At 40.3% G+C, this 13,569-nt stretch overlaps 1 non-coding gene across 1 annotated transcript; it reads right to left on the bottom strand.

Annotated features, from left to right (window-relative positions):
• Positions 1-1,408: 1,408 nt before the first annotated feature.
• On the bottom strand, positions 1,409-1,514 carry LOC136506230 (small nucleolar RNA R71). The gene has a single exon (XR_010771452.1). It is a non-coding gene; the product is annotated as a small nucleolar RNA R71 (small nucleolar RNA).
• Positions 1,515-13,569: the final 12,055 nt, after the last annotated feature.

The raw sequence follows: 13,569 nt of genomic DNA, 5'->3' as shown, positions 1-13,569 counted from the left end.
TACGTTGTTTACCCTATATTCTGGGTCATGTGATAGATTGCGGATGTGACACTCCCGTTGAGTCCTTTGTAGTCCACTCTTCGAATATAGGTGCAAGTAGAATCCGACTACGAACAAAGAACAAGCTCTGTTATTAATCTTCCTTAGTAATATCCCTTATGTGTAGATATAAACATAACCTTAGCCATGACTATAAGGTGTAATTGCACTAATTAATGTATGCTTTGACTTGTAATTAAGAATGACTTAGGAATTATTCCTTTAATATTCTACCTGACCATGCTAATGCCATAGAAAGGAGTACTCTAAGTGATTTATCATTATTGATGATCAATACTTATCACATATATATCATATCCTATGACTTAACCATGTTATGAGTATAATATTGGTTATGGTTTACTTCTCCATCAATAGTATAAGTTATCAATACATGTCCATGCAAGACCTTCCTTGTGGTAAAATATAAATAATGCTACCTAGAATACTCCCGGGTGAAGTGCTACAATGGTATAATTATCTGTGCACTTGCAGAACCTTTTCATTCATATATTTATATATTCTTTCTAGTCACACAAAATGATAAAGAACTTCTTAGTATTATTCTAGTAGTAATGCTATGTAGTACCTACAATCATCTTTGGCATCATCACTAGGGATGACAACCTAGTAAAGTAATGTTAGGAGATATAGGTTTATAATAGATGGTTACTAAAACAAGTGGCAAGTTAATAAATACCAACAAGCATTTTTAGCGTCGTTGCTGGGGAAGGTAGCTAGGCAAAGGAAGTATTGATAAACTTATACTTATTGATGTGATCGAGGAAAACCATTGACCTCTACTCAAACAGGCTTACCCTCGTTTTCTCTACTTGTGTATCTTATGTAGGGTAATGTATGACCGGTTTTGACCTTCCAACAAACTATGTTGAAAATCCAGAAGCATTAATCAGGAGGACTAGAGCTAAACTCAAGAAAGTTCCACCTTTAAAGTCAGAAGACAACCATATAAGGCGAAGCTTAACACCTGAATTTGAAGCCATGGCTAATATGACTCTCCGTAAATTCTCTGCTCCAACTACGGCCAACATCCGTACTGGACCAATAGTCAATATCAGAGATAATGGATTCGAGCTCAAGTCAGCCCTCGTCAACATGGTGCAAGCAAGCTAGTTTTGTGGAAAGGCACATGAAGATGTGAGTGCACATCTCCAACACTTTCTAGAGATTTATAGCACTTTCACCATCAAAGGAGTAACCCAAGATGCCATATTACTTTGCCTCTTCCTATTCTCACTCTTGGGGAAGGCAAAGCAATGGTTCTACGCCAACAAAGATAGAAATACTACATGGGATAACTGCTCCACTGCCTTCCTAGCAAAGTTCTTTCTCACAGGCAAGACCAATGCTCTGCATGGGAGAATTTTAAGCTTTCAGCAACAACATGATGAATCTATCCCTAAGGCATGGGAATGCTTTCAAGATTATATTACGGAATGTCCTCATCATGAGATGGAGAATTGGCTACTCATGTAGACTTTCTACCATGGGTTGACTAATAGTACCACTAAGACTATGGATGCTGCTACTGGAGGTGCTTTCCTGTAACTCACCATACCAGCTGCAACAGCTCTTGTGGAGAAGATGGCCTCCAACCAAGGTTGGAATGAAGAACGTCTTCACTCTTTAGACCCGCAAGAGAGGTGGAGGTATGTATCAACGCAAGGAGGTAGACATGCTATTTGCCAAGATGGACCTGCTGATGAAGAAGATTGAAGATCGAGCCAATGAGAAGCAAGAAGTTATGCACATTCATGATTCTCGCATGACATGTGAAGAGTGTGGAAATACTGGGTGTTGACGGTCACTAACAACAATTATAAACCATCAACATAACCTATATTTATACTTAATTTTATCTCCAAACATAGGTATAGGGGTTTAAACTAATAAATTCCACGAGTTTTGGTGAATCTGTGTTTTCAGCAGGGTATATCTAGAAAATCATCAAGTGGGACCTATTCGTCAGAGGAAATTACGGAGTTCCACTGTGTAAACAACATGGGAAGATTCTAGAAGACTCTAGGAGGCTCTCCATCGAAGTAGACCCCGAGGGGCTGCCATGTGGGGCTGGCTGACCCCACCTGCAGGCCGCCTGGCCCCTAGGCCCGCCTATTTGCTTCCGCGTCGTAATGTCGGTTCTCCACCGCCTCCTAGGTTGCATCTATGTCATTCTTTAAGTCAGTTTGATCCAAGGGCTCATGTTGGACGCTCCGGCCTATATATACTAGCCCCTGCCACCCTCCCTGAAGCCATCCTAAAACCCTAATTCATATCATGAGGATTAGAGACAGCTATCAAAAGAAGATTAGTCCTCTATAGGATCTAGTCTTGTAAATAATAGTGAGGTAGAGAGTGAGGGAAGAGTTCGAAGGAGGTGTCAGCCTGTCGGTGCTCTCTCTACGACTTGTACCTTAGCAGATCCAAGTTCTAATTGAGCTTGCCTTCAAGATTTCTCTAGTAATCAACTTCTGATTCAAGTAAGTAATTGTTTATATTGTTCATCGGGATCACAACTCTCTTTTGAGTGCTTTAATCTATAGACGCTCTAGGTTAAAGTATTAATCATAAGTGTAAGCGTGATGCTTAGACTTAGATTAATCGTGGATGCACCCTGCATTCCGGATGGTGGTAGATCGCGTGTGTGATGTCAGTTCTATATAGCCTGTACTATATAGCTTTGTTGATCCTTTGTAGTCCACCTCTCGTCTATAAGCGCAAGTAGGACGTGATTACAAAGGAAAGCATCCTCTGCTGGTGTCTTTCTCTAGTAATGTCCCCAGTTGAATAGTAGAAGACATAGCTTACCTAAGTCAGAACTAGTGAACCTTAGTTTTCCTCTCTACGCTCCTATTTATCTCAACCTTATTGCTACCCCTAGTTAAGTTAGATCATAGTTAGTCTCACATGTTTCCCTGTGGATACGATACTTGGAGTACTTCTAGGTGAAAGCTACAGCGGTATCCGTGCACTTGCGGATTTATCTGTGTGTGTTAAATATACCAACAAGCTTTCTAGCGTCGTTGCCGAGAAAACTGTTGCTGAATTAACTTAACATTTTATCTTTTATTCTTTCTTTTATTTTACTTTTCCTTTTAGCATGGATTCCACTCCTATCTATTAATATCCTAAACCCACGAGCGCCAGCCTAGAGCCACCAAAATCTTCAGAGCCTATCCTAACACCTCGCTATAAGTTGTGCCCGTGTTTTATAAAATTAATATGGGATAAATCCTTCTCGGGAGAAGGCCACGAAAACCCATACTCGCACCTCCAAGAGTTTGAATAGACTAGTGCATTTTTGCGTATTGCTGGCATGTCTGACAAAACTGTAAGATGGAAGTTGTTTCCATTCCCTTTGACGGGAAGAGCTAAACATTGGAACTATCAAACCATCGGAAGTATAAACAATTATACTTTGTCAACAACAGTAACTACTTTCGTCCTCAACAGAATCAAGGATGGAACCAGCAATAGAGACCGAACTACCAAGGTAACTATCAAGGTAATAATTTTAATAATTTCAATCAACCACCCTTGAGCGAATTAATTGCTGACCAATCCAAACTTATAGAGGGATTATCTTAAAAGGTAGCTACCAATGATAAAATTCTAGAGAACATAAATAATAGAATGGATAGCTTTGCTTCTGCCATTAAGAACCAGCATAGCTTTAATAAAATGATAAAATCACAAATAGCTCATCTGGCGGCCATTGTTCCTCCGACCAACAAAGGTAAGATTCCGGGGCAACCAGAAGATCTAGAAACTGCAAATCTTGTCAATATTCACAATGTAGCATATTATTATATACAACCATCGATGGGAAGGTGGATAGATTATACCTTGCCACAAAAGAAGAGCGATCTAGGGAGACCTGTCATCCCATCGCCATTGGACCTCATATTTTTCAAGAAGCTGTCTGTGACTTCAGAGCAAGTGTCAACATCATGCCTAAGATAATCTATGATAAAATTAATGGAGATACTTTGATGTACATAAACATGAGTTTGCAGCTTGCAGATCAGTCACTCTGTTACCCCCAAGGGAGTTCTTGAAGATGCCATTGTTCGAGTGGGACAATTATATGCTCCCGTAGACTTTGTGGTTCTGGAAACAGGTGGAGATGTAATGGCACCCACTATTTTGGGCCAACCTTTTCTAAGCACCACAAAAAACCATCATCAACGCGGATAGTGTCAAGATCTGCTTCACAATTAAGGATAGGAAGGAGAAGTTTTCTTTCAAGAACAACATCCTGCAATCTTCTGGACATCCGTAGATGCCATACCTACCCAAAGAGACAACACTGACCAAGAAGAAGAACAACAGGAGAAGGAGGAAGAACAAGGATATGCAGCCTCAAGAAGAATCAATTAACATGATCAACACACTTCGATCAGAGTACAACCACCTCCTTGCTTCACCATTCCTTGCTAAGAAGGATGATCCAGGCGTACCCACGATTAAGTGTACCATTAGACAAAGAATTTTTCACAAGACCTTATGTGAAATTGGGCTAGGTGTCAATATAATGTCCAAGGTAACGTATGAATACTTATTCGGTGATGAACCTTTGTTCCCTACATATATGCAATTAAAGATGACGGACCAATCAATCCGATTTCTAGAAGAAATAGCAAAAGATGTCATGGTAAGAATACACAATCAGTTTGCCCCTGCCGACTTCATGGTTCTAGACATGGGTGAAGAAGAAGATGATGCACCTATTATATTGGGAAGACCGTTCCTCAACACAACCAACGCAGTCATCTACGTCGGATCTGGACAAGTCCACTTCCAATTCTTCGAAGAAAAGGTACGCTGTTATTTCAATAGTTATACCACTTATGAACAGCCCAAGAAGACCCGCTCTTGGAGGAGACACCGATCATCCCAACGCCGAAAGAATCAACCTCCAAATAATGAATGGAAAGAAGATGAAGAACCTGAAGAAGTTGTGAAAGATAAACCTACTCCGCCTAAGTCAAGCCCACGGACCAAGTAGGTATGGAAAGAGAAGGTGACATCACCATCAGAGACACCATCACAAGATGTGCAGCCATCTGGTTCACCGTCGTTGAGACCGAATGATGCACCCGAAGAGTGAAGAACTTTTCTCCAGCGAAGTCCTGTCCGAAGGACTTAAAAATCTGAACCCTAAACGTGAGGAAACATTGGTAGTTATCCATATTTACTTTTTAGTATTGCAAGAATTACTTTTCACTTTAGCATATTTATTTTTCCGCGTTAGCATTGCATTTAGAAAAGGATGATAAAAAGTTTTATGACTACATTACATCATTGCGTCATAAAGCCTAAGCCCCATGTGAAAAAAATTTCTCGGTGTGTAAAAGCCCAAGGGAGTATTTACTGTGGTAGCATAAAAAAATAAAATAAAATAATAATATATATCATGCATGCGTATTTTCTTTCTGCATTATATAAATAAGAAAATCCAAAAAAATATTAAATAAACATCCTGCTAGAACTTTGCCAATTAAGAAATATGTCTAAACCCCCAAGGACAACAAATCTCTGAATGGTTGATCGCTAACCCCTTATCCTAATCTGTGCCACAAGTTTTGGTGTTCTTGTTGGAGTATTTTACATGATGATCAAGAGTAAAGCCATCCATCCGAAGTATATTTTCCCGAACTATCGCTACACGAGGAACACAACTTCTAGATGGATGAGAAAGACTTCTGCTGGTAGACTCACAACTAAGAAAGACCACGACAGCATCCAGCTTGGGAGAGGAGTATCCCCCATGTATCTAGCGAAGTATTTCTTTCAATTTTGGTTTTACTATTTTTAAGTTTGCTTCATATTTGCTAAATAAATAAAAAATGCATAACAAATTAAAAGCAAAATAAAAATTTATCTTAGCTAGTTATATATATATTAAGGTGTGATCTTAAATTTTGAAAACAAAATAAAAAGTGTGTTAAGTTTTTTTAAGTTTGATTTTTAAGAGCTAAATAAAAGGACTCTGAGAATAATCTCTTGCAATGGAAATGATGAATAGTAGCTCTGTTGTAATTTCTTTCAAGTACCTAGTTTTCAGCCTTGAATTCTTCCAAGTTTTGGATACGACTGTTTTGATATAAGAATTTACTCTGAACTTGAAACTCGTGGGTAGCATATGCTTGATCTAAGTCTAGGTAATTGACGAATATGATATGAGAAGGTCTGAGATGATGTTTATCTTGTTCCAAGTGACACTAAAGTTCTAAAGATTAATCTTTTGAAAAACATAAAAATCCTACATGATGAGCTCATGTATGACAAAGCTTGAATTCCTACCATAGCCATATATGATATTTAGATTAGAAAAACTCCACTCATATATGATGCTTGCATTGCATTGAGTTTAGGCAAGCTTTGTTGACCCTTATGAGAGGTTTGTCATGCTCTTAAAATCAAGATCACGTACACACCACCTAAATATGCACTACTACACTGGGGATAGGCACAACAACATGCCATTCCATCTAGATCCACCCAAAAATATTTTACTCCTACACTAGGTGTAAACACTAAAAATATTCTTGATAGGATATGCACCAAATAAATGCTCCAAAGTTCTTGTTGCTATCTATCAAAAGTTCTGTTGCAGAAAATAAGCATGTGTCTATGCAAAAGTTATTCATAAAAAAAGAAAAGAAAGATGAGAAAAAATAGACAAGTGTTCGAGATATTTAAAACAATGGGTACTTAGATGCCCGTCCAGAAAAAGAAGAAAAGATGAATAAGATAGCCCATGTTTTCTTGCAAAGTTGTTTTTCAAGTTTCAAAAGAGAGAGATGTTTTCAAGGAGCATAATAGAATTAGGTTAGCCACCAAATATATCCACCATACATCCACACACAAGCACATCCTGATTTGATTGTATGACTCAACTCTCTTTGGATGTGAGGTTTGATTTTATAATATATGTATTGTAAGTATGCTCTTTCATGCTTTTTCCACTGCTATGAGCTCCACATAAGTCTTGGTTGTAGAAAGAGAAAGGCATAATATCACTTTTGCCTTGATGAGGATCCATAAATACCACATATATTAAGAGACATGGGAGTGTTATACAAAAGAAGCTCTTAGATTTATTTTAAAAATCTATAAAAACTCCAGAATAATGGTTGAGCAAAGAACTTGAGACATAGTGCTTGACTTGATTATTCTGTCTTTCAATTGCTCAAGACCCAAGTGAAGGCTAAGAAGCCCCATGGTTGAAGGTAATATGGGTAAGTTTGAAAGTCAGATCGGTTTATTTCAATCCAGAGAAGAATTCTTGTTTGAATGCATGTGTACTCTTGAGGAGTGAAAGCATCGGCACAACTCCTAATCCATTTACTAAGTTTCGCTTTGCTAAGGGATTAGCAAAGATTAAGCTTGGGGGAGTTTGTTGATGGTAGTTAACAACCATTATAAAACATGCATAAGGGCATAAATATAATCACCAACTAAGGACTAGGGGTTTAAACTAACAAATTCCATGAGTTTTGGTGAATTTGTACTTTCTACAGGGTTTATTCAGAAAACCATCAAGGTGGACCAAGATGTTAGATTTAATTGCGTTTATTCGCAGCCAAACGGACACCAGAAGGTTACAGAAGACTCGAGAGAACTCCACACCGAAGTGGAGGGCGAGACGCCGCCACCTACTGGTTGACTTACCTCTGTTTTGAGTAGAATATTGGTTACGGTTTACTTCTCCATTAATAGTATAAGTTATCAATACATGTCCATGCTAGACCTTTCCTGTGGTAAAAATATAAATAACGATACCTGGAATACTCATGGGTGAAGTGCTACAATGGTATCATTATATGTGTGCATAAAATGATAAAGAAATGCTTAGTATTATTCTAATAGTAATACTATGTAGTACCAACAAGCATCTCTGACATCATCACTAGGGATAACAACCTAGTAAAGTAATGTTAGGAGATATATGTTAATAATAGGTGGCTACTAAAATAAGTGACAAGTTAATAAATACCAACAATGTCGAAGGTGTCGACGGAGGCTCTCAAACTGTTGTAGTGGGTGAAGATGATGGCAAAGCTCCTCTTGCCGAAATGGTTGACGAAGGTGTGTTGTCGAAGTTCATTGAAGATGTTGGTGAAGCCCCACCTGCCGAAGAGTTGGTGGAGGCATGTCGTTGCGGTTCGCCGAAGATGTTTGTGAAGGCCCTCCTATAAAAGGTGTTTGGTGGAGGCGATGTTGGTGTAGACAGCGAAGGTGTCGGTGAATCCCCTTTGTGTCGACGTGTTGGCAGAGGCAAGTCATCATGTTTTGCCGAAGGCCCTTCTGCAAAGCTGTTTAGCGAAGGCCCTCCTAAAAAAGGTGTTTTGGCAGAGGCGATGTTGGTGAAGTCACTGAAGATGGTGGTGAAGCCCCTCATGCGAAGGTCTTGGAGAAGGCAATGCCGATGTAGACGCCGACACCGTATGCCGAAGGCCGGAGAAGTCGCGTGAAAATGCAACTGAGTTGATCTCCTGTATTTTTTAGGGACTTAGGTTGGGCGTTATAGCTTCATCGAATATCGACTTGCTTGCAAGTCTTTCGACACTCAGAAAGACACTGGCTTTCTACTTGCTGCAAAAAATGGTTAGTCATTTCATATAATATGCAAGGTGTGAAGTTTTTGATGGTTTTGAAGGAGCAAAGGTCTCGATGCCTGACTGCAGACATGTCATTGTCAGGTAAAACTTTTTGAAGCTTTTGAGAGTGACGGCCCTGATGCCTTATCATGGACAGGTCTTTGTTGAGTTACGGTGCAATGCATTTATGCAATGCATGTATGCATGTGATGATGCAAGTGAATGCATTTGCGTGAAAATATTAGAGAGGGTAAACATGTCATGCACCCTACAAAAATGATAGTTTTGCTTGAATAAAAGATGAGCACTACACATAAGGAATTATCCCCTCGAATTAGAGGGTTATAGTTTCAGATGGCTAGCGAAGGCTGCCAATTAGGAACCTGCATGGTTAGTTTCCTGCGAAGGTTAGCTCAAATAACATTGAGTTGATGCATATTATAAAAACCTAAAAATTAAAAATTAAACAATACAACCTGTAAAAAAGAGGAGAAGTGTTAGCGCCAGAGGGTTCGTAGGTTTGTTGGTTGCCGAAGGTTTACTGTTGTTGGAGTCTGATGAAGGTGAGGTCTGATGGTTGGTGATGATCACTGGTGATTGCTGGATTGACGAGTAGTGACTGATATATAACTTTCACTGACTTTGGCGCCTGATGAAACCCCAATGCGAAGGCCAATATTGGTGAACTCTAAATGTCGCTATATCGATGACTGAGAAGACCAATTGTTCAACGAAGACCATTGACCGGTGAAAACCCAAAAGCCATTTCAAAGATATATAGCAAAGGCCAGATGTTTCATGGAGACCACTGACTGATGAAGAATGATAGAGTGATGACAACCATTTGTTGATAACATCCACTAACTGGTGAGGGCCACATACTAATAAATGTTGCTGGCCGATGAAAACTACTAAATGATGAAATCCATTGAATAACGAAGGTTGACTGATGAGAATCACTGACTGACAGAGGATCACTGAGGTATCTGACGAAGGTTGAATATATAATGAGAACCGCTGACTGACAAAGGGTACTGACTTATGCAAACTCAAGAGCTGTTGGACAGATATGTGACAAGGTTGAACACTTAACGAGAACCATTGGCTGATTTGGCTTGGGAAGGTGAAAACGTGCATATAACAATAAAAAAATATATCCTAGGGGTTAGCTTGGGAGGATAAGAGATACTTAGAGTGGTGCTGCATGTCAGCAACAAACAGATGTTTGATGTAAATAAAAATAAAAAAATATATTTTAAAGTTAATCGGTTAGGGCGAAATCATGTATAGCCACTCGGGCCATGCTTTTGTTGCGGCGAAAAATTATGACAACTTTCTTTGTCACATTGGTGACAAGTTGTGTGCGAAGGTTAATTTTTAAAATTTGTTTTGAAAGACAAATGTTAGATTAAAATTTTGGCGAAGTAAATGACAAGAGCAAAGAACTGTTAGGCATTATAAGGTGTTGATAATTTATAGGCCAGTGAGAAATACTCACTCGCGTTGGTTTGGTTTCCGCACGAGAATACTTTGGTACGGTAGGTAAAGTATTCGAAGCTGCAAAGAGGTAGACAACTTGACCATGGTCGAAGGTGAGCTCATAAATGTATATTGTTGATTTTTTTTATGGCGAAGGTTAAAGGAACCTCCTGAAGAAAACGCCTGCATGGTCAGGGCCCAGGGGAAACGCCGAAGGGTCCTCCTTGGTCCGAGGCTGTGAATAATGGTAAGAGAAAATCTGCTAGCACAATATGCGTCAATACTCGAAGGTAGTTAACCTGCACAGCTTAGCAACCTGTTAGTAGAGTGGTGCGAGTGGCGTGGCTGATCGAAGTAGTCGTGACCAGAGCTACGCAACATTCGTAGCTATGCACAGAATGAACTTTTGCAAAATTTAGAGAGTTGTTGTTGGGTTACTACTTACTCCCTCCGTCCCAGAATATCTGTCTTTCTCGCTTCCCGACAAACAACTTTAATAAAATATATATTAAAAAATATTATTATTTATGATACATAATTAGTATCATTGGAAAGATCTTTGAATCTAGTTTTTTAACAAATTTATTTGGAGACACAAATGTTGCACATATTTTATACAAATTGAGTTAAAGTCGTGGCACAGACACCAAAAACGACAGATAAATTGGGACGGAGGGAGTAGCTGGGTTGGCTGAAGATTCAAGCGGCTTGCCGACGGAGCTTCGGAGCCCCTTTTGACAACCCTTGCGTTGCCAGAACATCGCAGGCTTTTGTGGGTTTATTCGACCGGTATTAAAGTGGACTGAAACTATTTTATTATAAAAAAAATATTGTAGATTAACTGATAAGCCAATTAATAAGTTGCGAAGCTGTCAGGCCGCCGCGGGCTCGATGGATGTACCTTTATGCCACTTGCTTGCCTGTTTGATCGTTCCAGACTTCCGGGCCTGGTTTAGTTCTCTCTTAAAATGTCAAATTTTTCAAGATTTTTCGTCACATTGAATCTTTGGATGCATGTATGAAGCATTAAATATAAATAAAAAATAAAACTAATTACACAGTTTAGACGAAATCCACGAGACGAATCTTTTAAGCCTAATTAAACTATAATTGGACACTAATTACTAAATAACAACGAAAACGCTACAGTATCGTTTTACCAAAAATTTCAGCAACCAAACTGGCCCCAGTCTCCCGAGCCTTCGCCTGGGCTGCCGCGCCGAACCGCTGCAGTGCGGCGGCCAACCTGACCTTCGCCTGTGCCGCTGTCAGCTGCTGTCGGAGCTTTGCTGTGCGCCACCGGACAGGACCTTTGTGGACCAGTGAAGGTTCGCATGGACATGAAGGAAACTCTAGTACTGAGCTCTTTATGAGTTTTTGTGGATTTTTTCTTCAACAAAAACGGCCGAAGGCTTTAAGAACCTCGGCTGATTTTTTTCATTTAACGAGAAAGGTCGAAGGCTTTAGGCCTTTGGCGATTAATTGATTTTTTTTTTACTTGAAAACACTTGACATTGCCGAAGGCTTGTTTGTCCTTTGGTTAATAATTTTTTTTTAAAAAGGTTGGTAGTATTGCCGAAGGCCTTTTTGAATACTTCTTTTTTTAAAAAAAGTTGATATCACTGAAGGCTTGTTGGCAGGCTCAGTACTATTATATATTTTTTTAAGCACAAAAATAGCCGAAGGCCTTAGGAGCTTCCACGATTCATTAAAGAAGATGGTCGAAGGCACAGGGGCTCGTGTGTGTGTTTCATTTTTATTATTATTATTTTTATTATTATTATTATTATTATTAGGGGCTCGTGTGTGTGTTTCATTTTTATTATTATTTTATTATTATTATTATTATTATTATTATTATTATTATTATTATTATTATTATTATTAGTAGTAGTAGTAGTAGTAGTAGGAATGGCCGAAGGCTTTAAACCTTTTTGGCAAAAAAGAAAAAAATTCTTCTTATTATTATATTTTTAAAACAAAAACAAGCGAAGGCTGGATTGTTTTTGCAAGTTTTTTCTTTAGAAAATGACCAAAGGTTTTTTCCCCCTTAACAAAAATGGCCCAAGGATGGAAAAAATTTTGGTGATTTTTCTTGAAAAAGTTGGTGAAGTCGAAACTGAACGTACCAACTCCGCTAGCTACAAGGGTTCAAGGAGATCATACCTTTCCCCGAAGATTTTACCTTTCCTGGGGGTTCTCATAGGATCAAATCTTCACTCTCAAAAAGCCCGTCCGGAGAAGGCACCGACGAAGGCCTGGCCGGAGAAGGCTGGCGACGAAGGCCTGGCCGGAGAAGGCTGGCGACGAAGGCCTGGTGACGAAGGCCCGGCCGGAGAAGGTCCATTGACGAAGGCCCGGCCGGAGGTCTCCCGACGAAGGCTTGCCGGAGAAGGTCCGCCGACGAAGGCCCGGCCGGAGAAGGTCTCCCGACGAAGGCTTGCCGGAGAAGGTCCGCCGATGAAGGCTTATTAGGAGAAGGTCCGCCGACGAAGGCCTAGCCGGAGAAGGTCCGTTGATGAAGGTCGGAGAAGGCCTAACGATGGCTTGGCCGTAGAAGGTCTGTTAACGAAGGTCGGAGATGGTCTTACGAAGGCTTGGGCGGAGAAGGACTGTTGACAAAGGCTGGAGAAGGCCTGACGAAGGCTTGGCCGGGGAAGGTCTATTGACGAAGGCCGGAGAAGGCCTTACGAAGGCTTGGCCGGAGAAGGTCGCGACGTAAGTCGGAGATGGTCTGACGAAGGCTTGGCCGGAGAAGATCTGTTGACGAAGGCCGGAGAAGGCCTGACGAAGGCTTGGCCGGAGAAGGTCGCGATGAAGGCCGGAGAAGGCCTGACGAAGGCTTGGCCGTAGAAGGTCTGTTGACGAAGGTCGGAGAAGGCCTGACGAAGGCTTGGTCGGAGAAGGTCTGTTGACGAAGGCCAGAGAAGGCCCGACGAAGGCTTCAACTTTCAACTCTCCTGAAAAATTTCATGCCGAGTACGGTGGGCACCAATGTTGGAAAAGCGGTTCCCGAACAGGTTTAAGGGAGGAGAGTGGAAAAAGGCGACTAGGGTTTGTCGATGAGAGTCGGAAGGGAGAGCCCCCCGCCCCCCTTGCCCTCATGTTCCAGGCATTATATAGGCAATCGAAAATTTACAAGCGACCCTCCGATGGGGGTGGTTTTCACATGACACTCCAATAACGCTAATTAGGCCCCTTTTAGGGGACTTGCCCATATGAATATGACATGTCCCAACACAAGAGTCAAAATTGCCACAGCCTAAATGTATTATTTGCAAATGACTATTAGAAATATCTAGCCTCAGAGGTTAGTAGCTCAAGTGTTTGCATTTCATGAAAATACAAAGTTAAGAGTAATGGACCATTTTTACAATATACTAGAAACCATCTCAAAGGCTTTTCTTGAGCCTTATAAATTGTA

This window comes from Miscanthus floridulus, chromosome 14, assembly GCF_019320115.1.
Source record: "Miscanthus floridulus cultivar M001 chromosome 14, ASM1932011v1, whole genome shotgun sequence".
Lineage (NCBI taxonomy): Eukaryota > Viridiplantae > Streptophyta > Magnoliopsida > Poales > Poaceae > Miscanthus > Miscanthus floridulus.
This window is presented reverse-complemented; position numbering and strand designations above follow the sequence as displayed.